Source organism: Notamacropus eugenii, chromosome 3, assembly GCF_028372415.1.
Source record: "Notamacropus eugenii isolate mMacEug1 chromosome 3, mMacEug1.pri_v2, whole genome shotgun sequence".
Taxonomy (NCBI): Eukaryota; Metazoa; Chordata; class Mammalia; order Diprotodontia; family Macropodidae; genus Notamacropus; species Notamacropus eugenii.
The window spans coordinates 365,832,754-365,850,272 of NC_092874.1; the positions used below are offsets into that span (position 1 = coordinate 365,832,754).

General features: G+C 34.4%; 1 pseudogene; it reads right to left on the bottom strand.

Annotated features, from left to right (window-relative positions):
- Nucleotides 1-16,931: 16,931 nt before the first annotated feature.
- Nucleotides 16,932-17,282, bottom strand: LOC140531675 (NADH dehydrogenase [ubiquinone] 1 alpha subcomplex subunit 5 pseudogene; annotated as a pseudogene).
- Between the last annotated feature and the right edge of the window lie 237 nt (nucleotides 17,283-17,519).

The following is a 17,519-nucleotide window of genomic DNA, read 5'->3' on the forward strand; positions in this document are numbered from 1 at the left end:
CCCTGCCCATCTCTTACACTTTAGCAATCCTCTTTGGCACTCCCCCCAATTGACACCAAGGAAAGCAAGTATAATCTTTATTTCCTCATGACAGTTATGATCCAGAGAGGTAAGTTTGTGTATTTTATAAAAGACTAGCACTGAAAAAAAGGAAGATCTTGGTTCATCTTTTTTTTCATATCCATACTCTTTCTGTGATACTATATCACCTCTCTTTACCCCCACACAACTCTCTAAAATGATAAATTGCAAAAAGTTGCTTATTTATTAAGGGAAATTTTTTCACTGGTCCTGAGCAGGCCTTGGGGGGCCTCAATCTTGGGCACCTGTGGAGGATTCCGGACTTCACCACTCCAAAACCCCAAGGACAAATTGGAATGTCTGTGGCACCTGAGTGAGAATGGTCAGGCCCCATCACCAGGGCAGCAGCGGGGAGAAGAAGCCCATGAAGGAGGAGCCTGAAGCAGCAGAAGGGGCAGTGGCAGCCTCAGTGGTAGCCACTATTTCTGGGGCTCTAGGCCTACAGATTGTCAGGGGATCTAATGGGTGGCAGTGCACCCTCTACCCTCACTGGAAGCACAGAACTACTTTGACAAGAAGCTCAAAAGTATAGCTGGGAAAATGATCAAAAACCAGAAAAAGAATCAGACTATAGAATCTTACTCTGGTGACAAGGAAGACCAAATCATTAAAACAGAAGAAAACAAAATCAAAGCTCCTACATTCAAAGCCTCCAAGAAAAATATTAATTGATCTCAGGCCATGGAAGTGCTCAAAAATTATTTTGAAAATCAATTAAGAGAAGTAGAGCAAAAATTGGAAGAGAAATGAGAGTGCTGCAAGAAAATCATGAAAAATAAGTCTACTGCTTGCTAAAGCTAGCAGTAAAAATGCTAAGGAAAATAACACATTAAAAAAAAAAAAAAAAGATTATCCTAAATGTCAAAAGTGGTGCAAAAAGCCAATGAGGAGAAGAATGTCCTATAAAACAGAATTGGGCAGATGGGAGAAAGAGATCCTAAAGTTCACTGAAGAAAATAATTCCTTAATGATTAGAATAGAGCAGATAGAAGTTAATGACTTTATGCAAAATCAAGAAATTATAAAATAAAGCCACAGGAATGAAAAAATAGAAGAAAATGTGAAATACGTAGGTGGGAAAACAATTGGTCTGAAAAATAGATCCAGGAGAGACCATTTAAAAATTATTGGACTACCAAAAAGCTATGATAAAAAAAGAGCCTGGGCATCATTTTTCAAGAAATTATCAAGGAAAATTGCCCTCATATTTTAGAACTCAGGGTAAAATAGGTTTTGAAAAATCCACCAATTGCCTCCTGAAAGAGATCCTAAAAGGAAAACTCCTAGAAATATTCTAGACAAATTCCAGAGCTCCCAGGTCAAGAAGAAAATATGACAAGCAGCCAGAAAGAAACAATTCAAGTATTGTGGAAATACAATCAGGGTAACACAAGATCTACCAGTTTCTACATTAAAGGAACAAAGGGCCGGGAATATAATATTCCAGAGATCAAAGGAGATAGGATTAAAACCAAAAATCACCTACCCAGCAAAACTGAGTATAGTACTTTAGGATAAAAAATGGTCATTCAATGAAATAGAGAACTTTAAGGCATTCTTGTTGAAATGATTGGAACTGAAAAGAAAATTTGACTTTCAAATACAAGAATCAGAAGAAGCATGAAAAAGTAAACAGGAAAGAGAAATCATAAGGGACTTGCTAAAGATGAACTATTTGCATTCCTCCATAGAAAAATCATATTTGTAACACTTCAGACTTTTCTCAATATTAGGGTAGTTGGAGGGATTATATATATATATATATGTATGTATGTATATATATGTACGTACACACACACATATGTGTAGACAGAGGGCATAGGATGAGTTGAATAGACAGAGATTATATATAAAAAATAAAATTAAGGGGTGAGAGGAATATATTGGAAGGAGAAAGGGAGAAATAGAATGGGCCAAATTATCTCACATAAAAGAGGCAAGAAAACATTTTTTCAGTGGAGGGGAAGAGGGGGGAGATGAGAAGGAAAGAATTAACCTTACTCTCATCACATTTGGCGTAAAAAGGGAATAACATATATACACAATTTGGTATGAAAATCTATCTTACACTACAGGAAAGTATAGGGGAAGGGGATAAGTGGAAGGTTTGGGGGGAAGTGATAGAAGGTATGGCAAAGGGGAGGAAGGGCTAATTAGAAGTTAAAACTTTTGAGGAGGCATAGGGTCAAAAGAGAGAATAGAATAAATGAGGAAGGAGGGTAGGATGGAGGAAAAATATATTTAGTCCTTCACAAAATGACTAATATGGAAATGTTTTGCATAATGACACATGTGTAACCTATATTGAATCACTTGTCTTCCCATTAGGGATGGGTGGAGAGGGAGGAAGGGAAAGTAAATGGAAGTCAAAGCTTTAAAAATGAATGTTAAAGTTGTTTTTTTTTATGCAACTAGGAAATGAGATGACTAGGCAATAGGGAATAGAAATATATCTTGAACTACAAGAAAATAGAGGGGATGGGGATAAGAAAAGGAGGGGATGTGATAGAATGGAGGGTAAATTGTAATAAATGGCAATCTGAATGCACGCTGACTTGGGGTAGTTGGAGGGGAGAGATGGGGAGAAAAGTTTGAACTCAAAATCATGTGGAAGTGTGTGTTGAAAACTAAAAACAAATAAATTCCAAAAAATAAAAAAAAAAGAAGTTTAAAAAGGCAAATTTCCTGTTCAGCCCTAGTCTTTTCATCAAAAATATTTGAAAGTCACTGAATATCCATTCCTTCCTCCCTCAAAGATTATACTCAGTTTTGCTGCATAGGAGATTCTTGGAATTGTTGGTGGTTCTAGGATTCTTCAATCCTAGTTCATTTGTCCTGCAGAATATCACATTCCAAGCCCTCTGATCCTTTAATGTAGAAGGTGCTAAATCTTGTCTTATCCTTTCTGTGGCTATGTAATATTTGAAATGTTTATTTCTGTCTGCTTGCAAAATTTTCTCCTTGACTTGTGAATTCTCAAATTTGGTTATAATGTCCCTGGCAATTTTCATTTGGGGATTTCATTCAAAAAGTGTTCAGTGAATTCTTTCAATTTCTATTTTACTTTCCATTTCTAAAATAGCAGGGTGAGCTTTCCTGATGATTTTTGAAAAATGATGTCTAGATACTTTTTCTGATCATAGTTTTCAGGTAGTCCAATAATTTTTAAATTATCCGTACTGGATCTATTTTCCAGGTCAATTGTTTTCTTTGAATGCGATATTTCACATTGTCTTCTATTTTTCATTCGTTTGATTTTGTTTTACTTCTTCCTGGTTTCTCATAAAGTCGTTCTCTCCCATTTGCTCCATTCTTATTCTTAATCAATTATTTTCTTCTAGTGAGCTTTTGGACCTCCTTTTCCATTTGGGCAATTCTTTTTTTTTTTTTTTTTTAAGGTATACTTCTTCTTGGTGTCTTCTTGGACTTCGTTTGCCATTTGGCATGGACTTTTTTCTAAGGTGCTCCTTTCTTCTTTGGGGTTCTCCTCTTACCCAAAGTAAGAGTCATTCTCCAATTGACAAATGGCCAAAAATATAGTTAGTTTTTAGATGAAGTTACTGTTGACTCATTTCTCATGATTTTTTGCATCACTCTCATTTCTTTTGCAAATTTTTCCTCTACCACCCTTGATCTTCAAAATCCTTTATGAGCTCTTCCATAGTCTGGGACTAATTCATATTTTTCTTGAAGGCTTTGCAAGTAGGACCTTTGACTTTGTTTTCTTCTTCTGAATGTGTTTTGATTTTCCTTGTCACGTAATAATTTTCTTTGGTTTAAATTTTTCCCATTGCTTTCTCATTGTCTCAGTCTATTACTTGAATTTTAACTGTTTCTTAAAGTAGGGCTATTCTTCTAATGCAGAGAGTGAACTGTCCCAAGCGTCAAGGGATTTGTGCAACTATTGTCAGAGATTCTTCTATGGACCTGTAAGATTTCAATTCTTCCAAAATGGTGTGATGTAAGAAGAGGTGTTTTCTACTCTCCTGGCCTCTGTTCTAGTCTATGAGTGACCACAAGCACTCTTTTCCTCCCTGGAATTGTCAGGAGATTCCCCTCTACACTGTGGCCACACACTCTGTTGTGCTAGTGTTCTAGTGTTCCTCCTAAACCTAGGACTGCCACTCAGGACTGGGAACCAGATCCAAGTGTGGGCAAAGCAAATGCATCCTGCCTCAGAGCTAGCAAAGGGACCACTATAATCTTCTTCTAACTAATTGTTTAACCCCCTTCACATCTGTGGGCTGGGAGCCCTGGAAGTAGACACTGATGGTCTGGCTGCCACAGCTGCTGCTGATTTAGTCACTCACAAGGCCCGCTCTTAGTCAGCTGAAGCAGGGTTATGCTGGCAGGGCCTGGACTGGACTGTACCCCACTCATATTGGTGCAACAGCCGCTGTTCTCCCTGATGTCTGTGGGCTGGGAGGTCTGAAACTACCACCACTGACAGACATCCAGTTGTCCCAAAGTCTGTTCCTGGCTCGCTGGAGCCCAGTTTGTGCTGGCACAGCCTGCATTAGACTGCACTCCTCTCTCAACCTGGTGCAATATACTTTTTTCCTCTTGATCTTGTAAGTTGTCTTGGGCTGCAAATTTGTTTCACTCCATCGTTTTATGTGTTCTCCTGCTCTAGAATTTGTTTAGAGTCATTTTTAAAGGTATTTAGAAGGTTTTGGAAGACAGCTCAGGTGAATCCCTCCTTTTACTTTGCCCCTCAAATCAGTTTTAATTTCAATTTCTTGAATCAATATTGATTTGAAGCATTTTTCATATGACTACAGATAGCTTTAATTTCTTTGTCTGAAAACTGCCTATTCATATTCTTTGATCAATTGTCAATTGAGGAATGACTTGTATACTTCTAAATTTGATTCAAGTATATATATATATATATATATATATATATATATATATATATATATATATATATATATATATATATATATATTTGAGAAGTGAGACCTTTTTCAGAAACACTTGCTGTAAAAATTGTTTGCCAACTTTCTTCTTTCATTCTACTCTTGGTTGTATTGGTTTTGTTTGTGGAGAAGCTTTGTTTAATCTAATGTAATCAAAATTATCCATTTTGCATTTTATAATGTTCTCTCTGTCTTGTTTGATCATAAATTCTTCCCTTCACCTTATATTTGACAGGTAACCTATTCCCTGCTCTCTTAATTTCCGAATGGTGTCACCCTTTATGCCAAAATCACGTACCCATTTTGACCTTTTCTTGGTATATGGTATGACATATTGGTCTATGACTAGTTTCTGACATACTATTTTTCAGTTTTCCCAGCACTTTTGTCAGATAGTGAGTTCCTATCCCAGAAGTTGGAGTCTTTGTGTTTATCAGACATTATATCACTTACTACTATGTCTTATATACCTAATCTATCCCACTAATCCATCAATATATTTATTGGTACCAAATAATTTTGATGTGTGCCACTTTATAATATAATTTTAGATCTGATATGGTTAGATCAACTTCTCTTCCCTTTTTTTTTATTAATTCTACTGATATTCTTGACCTTCTGTTCTTCCAGACGAATTTTGTTATTATTTTTTCTAGCTCAATAGAATAATTATTGGAAATTTCATTCATTCCTTTTGTTTTTATCTTTAGGATCAGGAATTCTACATAGTACAATCAAACTTCTGTGATTGATGTCATAAAAATGTATCCGGGAAGAAGAAAAGTTCTCATTTCTTTTTTCTGGTGAGGCTTTCATTAGACACATTACTGTACCTTTCTAGTTAACTTACATGTTCACTATCTTTTATGCACTCTACAATCCAAAGCCAACAGGATTGTTGATGTTTCCAACTCAATGTCTTTTACACTGACTGCACATCCTTCCTGAAATTCTCTCCCTCTTCATATTACCCTTACACCTTCACTGTTTTTTTCCTAAGACTCAGCTGAAATTCCACTTTCTGTAGGAGAAATCTCTAAGTCACTCATCTCCTCTCATAGTCTGCTTTGTGCCCTCTCTCTGAGATTATCTTCCATTTTATTATATATACCTTGAATTTAGAATTTTTTACTTGTTGTCCCCCCACTTATACTGTGAGCTCATTGAGGGCAAAAACTGTTTTTATGCCTTACTTTATATTCCCACTTCTTACCTGGCACCCACTGAGCCCTTCAGAAATGCTTTAGTAACTAAGTTTATAGTCTGGCAAGAAACTGAATTTTAATATGTGTGGTTATTCTTAATTTCTACTTAGCTACTGAATACATTTTCATTTTTTATTACTGGTAGTGAACAAACTTAGAATGACTTTCTTTTTTTACCTAGTAAATAATGGGTTGCTATGCATTTATTTAATCTCAAAAGCAGCTGGAGGAGCAAAGCTGAGTCCTCGCACTAACAGACACAGGAAATTGTTTGGAAGTCAGGTATGTTGCCGAGCACATTTAGCACGCCTGTAATTTTGGCACGACTTGAGATATGTAATTGCTTTCTGGGTGAATGAAAGGAAAGTGAGATAGGACAGAGCTTGCCATAGTTGCCTTCTTGTTCCAAAACTGTCATAGTACCTAAAATGAAGCCAAAGGGGAAAGTGGTTCTATATGTTAAAAGCCTGTCATGAAAATTCTAACTAAATTAAAATAATCAAAAGTAAATAATTTGGAATTTGAAAGGTTTCAAAATACCAAATCCTCATTTGATGCTTTTGCAATGATATTTTGCCTTTGGGGGCAAGCATATGCTTTAGTGATGAATATTTTCTAGTAGAGAGGAAATTTATACAAAGCCAAATCACATAATTAGAAATGATCTCAATACTAAAATAACTTCATTGTTAAAATGAAAAGATGTAGACACCCCTGCTTTCCTCTTCTTCATAGCCTACTGCTTTGCATAGTAGTAATAACAACAACAACTGCGGCAAAAACATGGAGAACTTTTTAGGGTTTATAAAGAATTTTATAATTTTTTCTCATTTTATTGCTGCAAAACCTTGGGAGGTAAGTCCCATTATTGTCACTGTTTTGAAAATAAGGAAACATAGACTTAAAAATTAAGTGATTTTCCCTGGGTGACAGAAGTAATAAGTATCTGAGGCAAGATTTGAACTCCAGTCTTATTCACTCTAGCTCCTACACTCTGAGCCACAGGGCAACCTAGTTCCTTTAGTTCTTATCCCTTCAGATTCCTAAATCTATGGTTTTATTTGATGTCTGTAATATGAAAGCAATAGTATATTGATAGTCTGGCTAAATGATGTGTACTGTAGAATTTTATCATCTTTCAATCTGCTGCTTTATGAAAGTATTCCCAGTAATTCATTATTTCCATCTGCTCACCACTTCACTAGTCTAATAATCTCTCCCCTTCTCCTCTCCCCACACATTTCATGTTACAGTACTGCACTTTAAGAATGAATGAATGAACAAATGAATGAAGTGTAGTTTCCAGCAACATCAATGCCCATCTGTTTGAAGAACATTACTGTTTTTATCCAACAAAAAGGATATATGAGACTATACTATAGTCAATATTAGCCCTTTTTGTTTTGAACTACAGAATATTACCTCTTTTCAGAACTGGATTTTTTGTGTGAAATAAAAGAACTTTTTTTCTTTTAAATTTACTGAAGTACTGCTAGCTGAAACCAGTTTGACATGATGTCAGACTGATTCTAAGCAAGCTCTGAATTCTGTTAAAGAACATAAAAACACATTTCACATGTGGAAAAACATGAACAATAGCAATAAATGATGTAGACCAATTAGAGAATGAAGAAAATTAATTTAAAAGCCCAGATGCTCTCTTTTAAAAATAATTACTTTTCCCTGAATAACATGAATAGGAAATATTTTGGGGGCACAATGATTGAAAGTAGGGAAAAGGCAATGCATCCTGTTTGGAAAGAAGTGAAAATATTTATTATAGTAGTGTAATCATAGCAATTTACATACCAGTAAATACAATTTTAAAAATTGCATACTGATTTCCTCAAAACTTGGCTTTCAATCTCACTTAGAGGTATTCATTGTTTCCTCACCTATCTGCAAAATGAAAACTGTTCACAGTCCTTTAACATGTGTTATCATTTTCCAAACATAGCAGTAATTCACATTTATCTTTTTGGTTAATGACTGGTTTTAGTAAAATACAAAAATTCACTCTCGTTGGTTGCCTGAAATATACCTCATAATCAATTTCTCCCTTATTAAATTCATAGCACATTAGGAAGTGATTACAGTAACAATGTTATAATAAAGATCAGTGAACTGTTTTCTGGGAGCAAACTCTTCAGTCTTGTGTAGTGAATTATGCTTCCAAAGGCATAAACAGCGTTTAGAATTTAGGAGTTAATTTGCTAATCAATGCTAAAGGAAATTGTTTTCCCTTCTATTTCCTTGACTTTGGCCAGAGGGAAGCTATAGGATTTTGGGGTTGTTGTTTTTTGTTGTTGTTGTTTTTTATTATGCAGTCAGGCAAAACCCATGACACTCAGCATACAACTGAGGCAAGTCAACTAGCTTGATTTTCCATTCTTTCCCTGAAAAAGAGTATTAAAAAAGTTAAATGTTAGAAATAAAATATCCAACTAATACACTGTTGGTGGAATTGGGAATGAGTTGTTGTTTTCCCTATAAGTTAAAAGACAAATTGCTAGCATCCCTCTATGGGAATCCTCTCTCGTGCATAGGCATGTCATAGCTGAGCAATGAAATTGGACTAAACTCTTCTTGTGTTAATCAACGTGTTTTCTTGTAGTGATTACTTAATTCCGAATATTGTCCTAAGCATTGTGACATTTCCTGCCCTCAAAGAATTTACCATCAAGATGGTCTCTGTGTGTATATATGTGCACACGTATGTGTGAAGAGAATACTACATGTAAAATAAATAGGGATAAGGTAGTTTTTCTTCAGATACTAAATCCGTATTTGAAAATGCCATAGTAGAGTAAATGAACTAATGACTCATTAATTTAATGACTGGTAAAGAAATTATTAGAAGCATAATTGGGAATACCGATTATAAATGCAGATGATACTTATCGGTTAGTAGAACAAAGGATTTAAATATTGTAATACTGACCTTATCACTGACAAAATAACTAAGGACTGGGTAAGTAATTATCTTAATAAGACTTTAAATACTCATAAGCATTAATCAGAAAAAATATTATTTGAGAAAGGAGAAAAACTTGGAAAATGAGACTGAGGTGAAATAAATGGCACCAAAGGTGTGTCAGAGTAGTAACAGAGTTATGTGTGGTTTATATGTGCGCAAGTGTAGTGCCCTCCATAATTGAATGCATTGCTTGGAATAAAGTAGGCACTTAATAAATTTTTCTTTATTGATTTGTTGGGGGAAGAAATATCCAAGAGAAATTATCATATCATGCATTACTTATCTCTTTAAATTACTTTCCAATTAAGTTTTAGTTATACCTTCATACATGAACTGAACCCTCTCTCATAACAAAGAAAAAAAAAAACCTCAAGTACTAAAATGATCACATACTGATTACCACACACTTCCATGAGTATTTACAAAATGACTGATATTTATACCCCCAGGTATGGAGCAGAATTCTCTAATGATGCTTGAACTTCCAACCTCTTCATGTCCAGAGCCTCTCTCCTCTTTCATTTCCTAATGCCCTTGAACTAAAGGACATCTGAGAACATAGAGGGAGGATCAATCTCAACTATTTATGAAAAATGACATTAAATCTCATAAATGTATTCTTATAAGAATTAAAAAAAACATTATTAAGTGGTAGTAAGGCTGGGACAGGGTAGAGATTTCCTACTTGTTTTTCGTGGATGATTTATGATTAAAATACAGTAACTCAGATCCTATTTTGTCCTTTTAGAAGCCATCTTTCATTGTATAAAGTACTGGACTACTGATAAAGTAGATAGCAGCTGCCAGCATTTTGGTACTGCTGTCATAAGGGGGAAAAAATTAACTGTCACCTTTTTCTTCTCCTAGCCCCTTCTTATTGAGAATTCCAAAACTTCAACCATAGGCATTATATAAAAAAAATCTTTTCCCAAAGTATGAATAATTATAAATCCCAAGAGATTTCTGGTTAGCCAATGCCTTGTCATTGGTTGTTAGATATAATAGACTGCATCTTCTCTACGGAGAAGAGAGGTATGTTTTCTTCTCTATTTTCTGTGACCAAAATTGATCACTGCAATTAATGTGAGCATAATAGCATTTTTGGTGTTTTTTTTTCTTTTATTAAAATTGGCTAGACTGTATTCTTGAGTCTTCTCCCATCCATGTATCAGTTCATATAGGGCTTCCCACATTTCTCTGAGATGTGGGAAATGAAACTCCGTTGTTTTTGTTTTTCATCTTTGTTTTGTTTTTTACATGACAGGTACTGGACTGGTATGATATTAGTACAGGGAACTTTCAGGTGAGAAAATTCTTTCTTTCTTTTTTTTTTAATCATTAAACAATTCATTTATTTATTTATTTATTTATTTTTGATTAATTTATTTAATTTTTAACATTCATTTTCACAAAATTTTGGGTTCCAAATTTTCTCCCCATTTGTCCCCTTCCCCACCCCAAAACACTGAGCATTCTAATTGTCCCTATCACCAATCTGCTCTCTCTTCTATCATCCCTCCCTTCCCTTATGACCATCTTCTCCATTGTCCTGTAGGGCCAGATAACTTTCTATACCCCTTTACCTATATTTCTTATTTCCTAGTAGCAAGAACAGTACTCAACAGTTGTTCCTAAAACTTTGAGTTCCAACTTCTCTTCATCCCTCCCTCCCCACCCGTTTTCAGCTCTGGTCTTTTCATAAAGAATGCTTGAAAGTCCTCTGTTTCATTGAAATACCATTTTTCCCCTGAAGTATTATACTTAGTTTTTCTGGGTAGATGATTCTTGGTTTTAGTCCTAGTTCCTTTGATTTCTGGAATATCATATTCCATGCACTTTGATCCCCTAATGTAGAAGCTACTACTTCTTGTGTTATCCTGATTGTATTTCCACAATACTTGAATTGTTTCTTTCTAGCTGCTTGCAATATTTTCCCCTTGACCAGGGAACTCTGAAATTTGGCCACAATGTTCCTAGGAGTTTCTCTTTTTGGATCTCTTTCAGGTGGTGATCAGTGGATTCTTTCAATATTTATTTTTCCCTCTGCTTCTAGAATCTCAGGGCAGTTTTCCTTGATAATTTCATGACAGATGATGTCTAGGCTCTTTTTTTGATCATGGCTTGCAGGTAGTCCCATAATTTTTAAATTGTCTCTCCTGGATCTATTTTCCAGGTCAGTTGTTTTTCCAATGAAATATTTCACATTATCTTCCATTTTTTCATTCTTTTTGGTTTTGTTTTGTGATTTCTTGGTTTCTCATAAAGTATGAGCCTCCATCTGTTCCATTCTAATTTTTAAAGAACTATTTTCTTCAGTGAACTTTTGGACCGCCTTTTTCATTTGGCTAATTCTGCTTTTGAAAGCATTCTTCTCCTCATTGGCTTTTTGAACCTCTTTTGCCAATTAAGTTAGCCTATTTTTCAAGGTGTTATTTTCTTCAGCATTTTTTGGGGTCTCCTTTAGCAAGCTCTTGACCCACTTATCATGCTTTTCTTGCATCTCTCTCATTTCTCTTTCCATTTTTTCCTCCACCTCTCTAACTTGATTTTCAAAATCCTTTTTGAGCTCTTCCAAGGCCTGAGCCTATGGAATATTTATTCTGGATGTTTGGGATACATAAGCATTGATTTCTATGTCTTTCCCTGATGGTAAGCATTGTTCTTCCTCATCAGAAAGGAAGGGAGGAGATATCTGTTCACCAAGAAAATAACCTTCTATGGTCTTATTTTTTTTCCCTTTTCTGGGCATTTTCCCAGGCAGTTACTTGACTTCTGAGTGTTCCCTCCATCCCCATCTCGCCTCCAGATCTGCGCAGCCAGAGCTTGGGGTCTGAGATTCAAATGCTGCTTCCTAGCCTCGGGGCTTTTGGCGGGAGCAGGGCTGCTATTCAGTGTGAGATTAAGTTCAGGTGCTCAGGTGGGGGCAGGGCTGCCACTCTGTGGCTCAGTTCCCTCAAGGGGTTTATGTAGAGACCTTCAACAATGGATCTGAGCTCCTGCCTTCTTGGGGAGCCATCCCTGCTGCTGCCTCCAGAGGGGGCCTGAGTTATGGGGGTACCCCACTCCCCACTCCCCTCTCAACCAGCCAAAGAGACCCTTTCACTGACCTTCAGCACCTGTGGTTGGAGGGACTTGAGTGGCTGCTGGAGATTCTGTCCCTGAAGCCTGCTCAGATCAGCTCCTCTCAGTTCAGTGAAGCCAAGGCAGGGCTGGGCTCTGCTCGAGGTCTGGTGCATGAAGGACCTTTTGCATCAGGTTTTCAGGTCTCTCTGGAACAGAAATCTCATCTGTTCTGTTGTTCTGTGGCTTCTGCTGCTCCGGAATTTGTTTGGAGTTCTTCTTTACAGACATTTTATGGGCTGTGGGTTCGGAGCTAGCCTATGTGTGTCTTTCTACTCCACCATCTTGGTTCCTCCTCCCTTCTTTGCTTTTTCAAATAGAAAATTGAAGGGTCACTACATACGTGGATATAACATATACTTTCATGTATTGTTTCTTGAGTTGTTTCAGTCATGTCTGCTTCTTTATGATCCAATTTGAAGTTTTCTTGCAAAGACACTGGAGTGATTTGCCATTTTCTTCTCCAGCTATTTTCCAGATGAGGAAACTAAGACAAATAACTTTAAGTGACTTGCCCATGATGACATAGCTAGTAAGGGTCTAAGGACAGATTTGAACTCAGAAAAATGAGTTTTCCTTACTTCAGGCCCAGCATTCTATCCACTGTGTCACCTTACTACCCCTGCTTTTAGATGAGGCATTTTGTGTTTTATTTGTTTTTAATTATTTTTACTTCACTCTTCTATTTTGTCACAAGAGGCCTTTTAGAGTGGAAGTAAGTTCTGTTTGTAATGTATAAACAAAACACGTTAATAAAATATTTTTAAAAATTATTTCAAATTCTAAGTCAGACATTTTATATTTTTTATTTTTCTTTCATTATTCCCTCACTGAGAACCCTATGTTATAGCAAAATAAGTAAATGAAAATATGTGGGGAGAACATTTCATCAAATCTCGCAAAACATTGACTAAATCTTACATTATATACTATTTCAAACTGGTCTCTATCTCTACAAGGGAAAGTTTATAATATACAAATGTATACATACCTGTACATGTACATACATATGAGTACATATATACATATGCATACGTTTTACTTTAATAAACATCTTATGCCATGGTTCAGTAAAAAAGGAGTTATACTTTGCAAAAGGATTTTCAACATCTATTTTGTTATAATAATTTTCACACTAAGAAATATATCTTGAATGTCTATTCATAGAAAATGAAATATAATTAAACATGAAAGAATGAAAACACAAAGAGAAGGGCAAGCTGATTTAGATGTATTTATAGATGAATTCCATTAAATGTTTAAAGACCAATAATTATATTGCTAAATGTAATATACTGTAAAACTGAGAGAAAATCATTCTACTAAAGTCATTTACATGATGAATATACCCTTGCTAACCAAACCAGTGAGAAACAAGATGTCAAAAGAGAACTGTGCGTACAAGTATGTGTGATAAAATCCTTGCAAGAAAACTACAGATAAATAGGCAAAAATAAAATAAAAGTACTGTAATCATCTTTGATTTATAATAGGGTTATGATTATGCTTCAACTTCAAGTTCAGAAAAAGCAAAAAAAAAAAATCATGTAAAAATGAACAAAAAACCCTACTCCAAACAAGATTATTATAATAATAGATGCTGGAAAATAATTTTTCTAAGTAAACTGTATTTTTGGCAAGACTTTAAAAATAAAACTCATAAAATCATTCATTTAAAATATTGAAAGGATCCGTGTGCATTGCATACTTTTAATGTTTAAATATATTATTTAAATATATTTAAATATGTGTATTCATACACACATACATAAATATGCACTACACATGAATATATTTAATATCTGCATATGTGTAAATGTATTGATATGTATAAGTACATATACACATGCAGTACATATGGGTTAAATGTATTGCCATTTGAATCACATGTGTGTGCATGCACATGTATATATTGTGCATTTGTGTATTTTGCATATATTGATATATGTGAGCACTGAATAAAACTGGAATATTTCTTCCCTATTTGACAGAATTCCTAACAAGAGTAAACAAAAAAAGCAAATAAATTAAGGTTTAAAATAGGCACAAAATTAAATTTATTTACCAATAGAATTATCATTTCCTTCAAAAACCCTAAAGAGTTAGCAAAAATATTGAGTTAATGAATTAATTGGGGTAATGAATTATTTCAGTAAATTGTTTCATAAATCAATCCATAAGAATCAACAGAACTTTTACGCAACAATAAAAAGACTCAGAAATAAATAAAAGAAATGAAAATTCCATTTTAAATAAAGACAAATAAAATAACTTGGAGTTAACATTTCAAGGCATGTCTTAATTTTATATAAATACATAATACACTTTTAAGCATATAATGACTTCAAAAACTGTAGAAATAATCATTGTTCATATTTGTGTTACATCAGCAAAAATGGTAATACATAAATTGACTTGGTGATTTGGTGATATCCTAATAAAAGTACGAAGGAAATAATTTATAGAGATCACCAAAGTAAAAGCAAACTTCATTTAGGGGAAGGTAAAAGTTCTAGAGTATAAAAAGATCTTTAGACCTCATTTCTCAATGGATATTGGTTTCATTTGGGAAACTAGTGAAGGATATTACAATAGATGACCCTAGGATTTAAAGGAGTGATTTAAGCTTGTGGCCATGTTAATGGAGAGAAAGAGGCTGATAAAAAAAAAAAGAAAATATGACAAGGTTTGACATTTAATTGTATAAGAAGTTTCATAGAAAGGAGCAAAGAATGACTATGTTTCTAAAAGGAAGTGATTGGACACATAATCTTACTTTCACCAGATACGGAAAAGAGATGAGTATATAGAGGGTGATAACAAAATGTCTTTTAGCAGGAAAATAGAAGAAGAATGGAATAAGAGAAGTATGAGATGATAGAAGGGAGGACAGATTGGGGGAAGGGGTACTCAGAAGTAAAATACTTTTGAGGAGTGGCAGGGTGAATGGAGAGGGATAATATAATATACAAGGGTAAGAGGAATAGGAGGGAAGGAAATACAGTTAGCCATAATAACTGTAAAAAAAAAATTGAAGCAAGTTTCTCCAATAAAGGCTTCATTTCTCTAACATATAGAGAAATGTGTCAAATTTATTAAAGTTAAGAGTCATTTCTCAATGGATAAATGATCAAAATACATAATCAGTTTTTAGATAAATTAAAGCTACTCATAGCCATATGAAAAAAATATTCTAACTCAGATTGGAGAAATGTGAGTTCAAACAATTCTGAGGTACTACTTCATACCTTTTAGATTGTCTAACAGGACATAAAAGGTAAATGACAAATGTTGGAGGAGATGTGGGAAAAATGAGACATTAATGTACTTTTGGCAGAATTGTGAACTAATGCAAACATTATAGAGCAATTTGTAACTATACTCAAAGGTATGCATGCCCTTTGACATAACATTACCACTACTAGATTTGTTTCCAAAAGGAGATAAAATAGCAAAAAGGCAAAGGATCTATACATCCAAAAATGTTTATAGCAGCTCTTTTCATGGAGTAAAGTATTATAAATTGAGAGAATGCCTATAAATTGGGGAATGGTTAAAGAAATTTTGGTAAGTAATTTTGATGGGACACTAATTACTGTAAGACATGATGAACATGATACTCTCAGAAAAACCTAGAAAGACTCACATGGGTTGAGGCAAAGTGAAATATACTGAGTACAAAGTAACAGCAATATGGTAAGATGATCAGCTCGGAATGACTTAGCTATTCTCATCAATACAATGATCCATGACAACTGTGAGGGACTTGGGATAAAAAATGCTATCCATTCCCAGAGAAAGAATTTATGGTGCTTGAATGGAGATTGAAGCACACTTTTCTTTTTTTTGCTTTCTTTACTTTAGGTTTTTTTGTCTATATTTTCTTTTTTTTTCAGTAAATATTTCTGTTTACTAATTAATTAATTTATTAATTATGTATATCAATACATAAGAATGAAATTGCACATATTAAATTTAGATTTTTCTTTATTAAATATATATACTCAAAGTCAAGCAGGTCAACCTCAATTTGAAAATCTCTTGTGTTACTTTCATAATGTGGAAAAAATACATGTAATTATATTTAAAACATTAAATTAATAAGTTTTATAAGCTCAGCTAATCAAGTGCTTTCCATACAACAGTTCAACATTTTTAAAGTGTTCAATTAAAATTCAAACATACCACCTTATTCAGTTCTTTTTAGAAATTAACATAAATTGGCACAAACTTAAAAAATACCAAGTCCCCATAAAACCTATCCAGACTGTATTTCAAATTTCTGATGGTTTCTCATGCCTTAGATATTAGTCTTTGTTGCTTTCTTTGTTCTTGGACTGAAAATTGAAAAAAAAAAACAAAAACATTTCTGATTAGATTTTCCAAATGGCAGCACAATCTCGTTAAGGGATTTTAAAATAATTTATTTTATGAATAAATGCTTTTCAGATTAAAATGACCATGGTCCATCCCTATCATATATTAATCCTTCACTAATTTTTTGTCCCTAATTACCTTGTTTCAGTTTTCCTGTTAATAAAATTCCAAGAATTCAAAAAAAATTAATAGTATTTAAGCAGATGTTTAATGCTTTTTAAAAAAGTATACACCATAGATATTTAACATTGATTATAATAGCCATTTCCACTGGTTGACTGGTGGTTCTTCCACTAAAGACTCCAAGGTTTCCATGTCAACATTTTTCTTGCCAATGACAATTCATTTTTAGCCTGAAGAATCACTTCTTCTAGCTGGCCAGCCTGAAGCTTATCCTCTAGTTGCTGAAGTTCTGTTTCCTCTTTTACCATATTCAGTCTTTCATTTGTAATCCGTTCTGTGTATTTTCTATATGGTGCATTTGAGGGCATAAACTCCAGAGCATCAAGAATCTTTGAATATAATAATTTTAGCCACTTCCACGGGGGTCTCGCACACTATGAGTCCAACCAGACCCGTGGTCTTCTTCAGCACCCGGGCCATGACAGAAAAGCAGCAGGTGTCACCACGCAGCACCTACTATATTTTTTTTCACTACATGACTCTTATGGATACGTTTTGCATGACTACACACGTTTGACAAAAATAGAATTATTTGTCTTCTCAAGGGTGGGGTAAGGGAGGAGGAAGGGAGAGAATTTAGAACTTAAAAACAAAGGTTAAAATTGTTTTTACATGTAACTGGGGAAGAGTAAATGCTAAATAAATACGAAAAACATT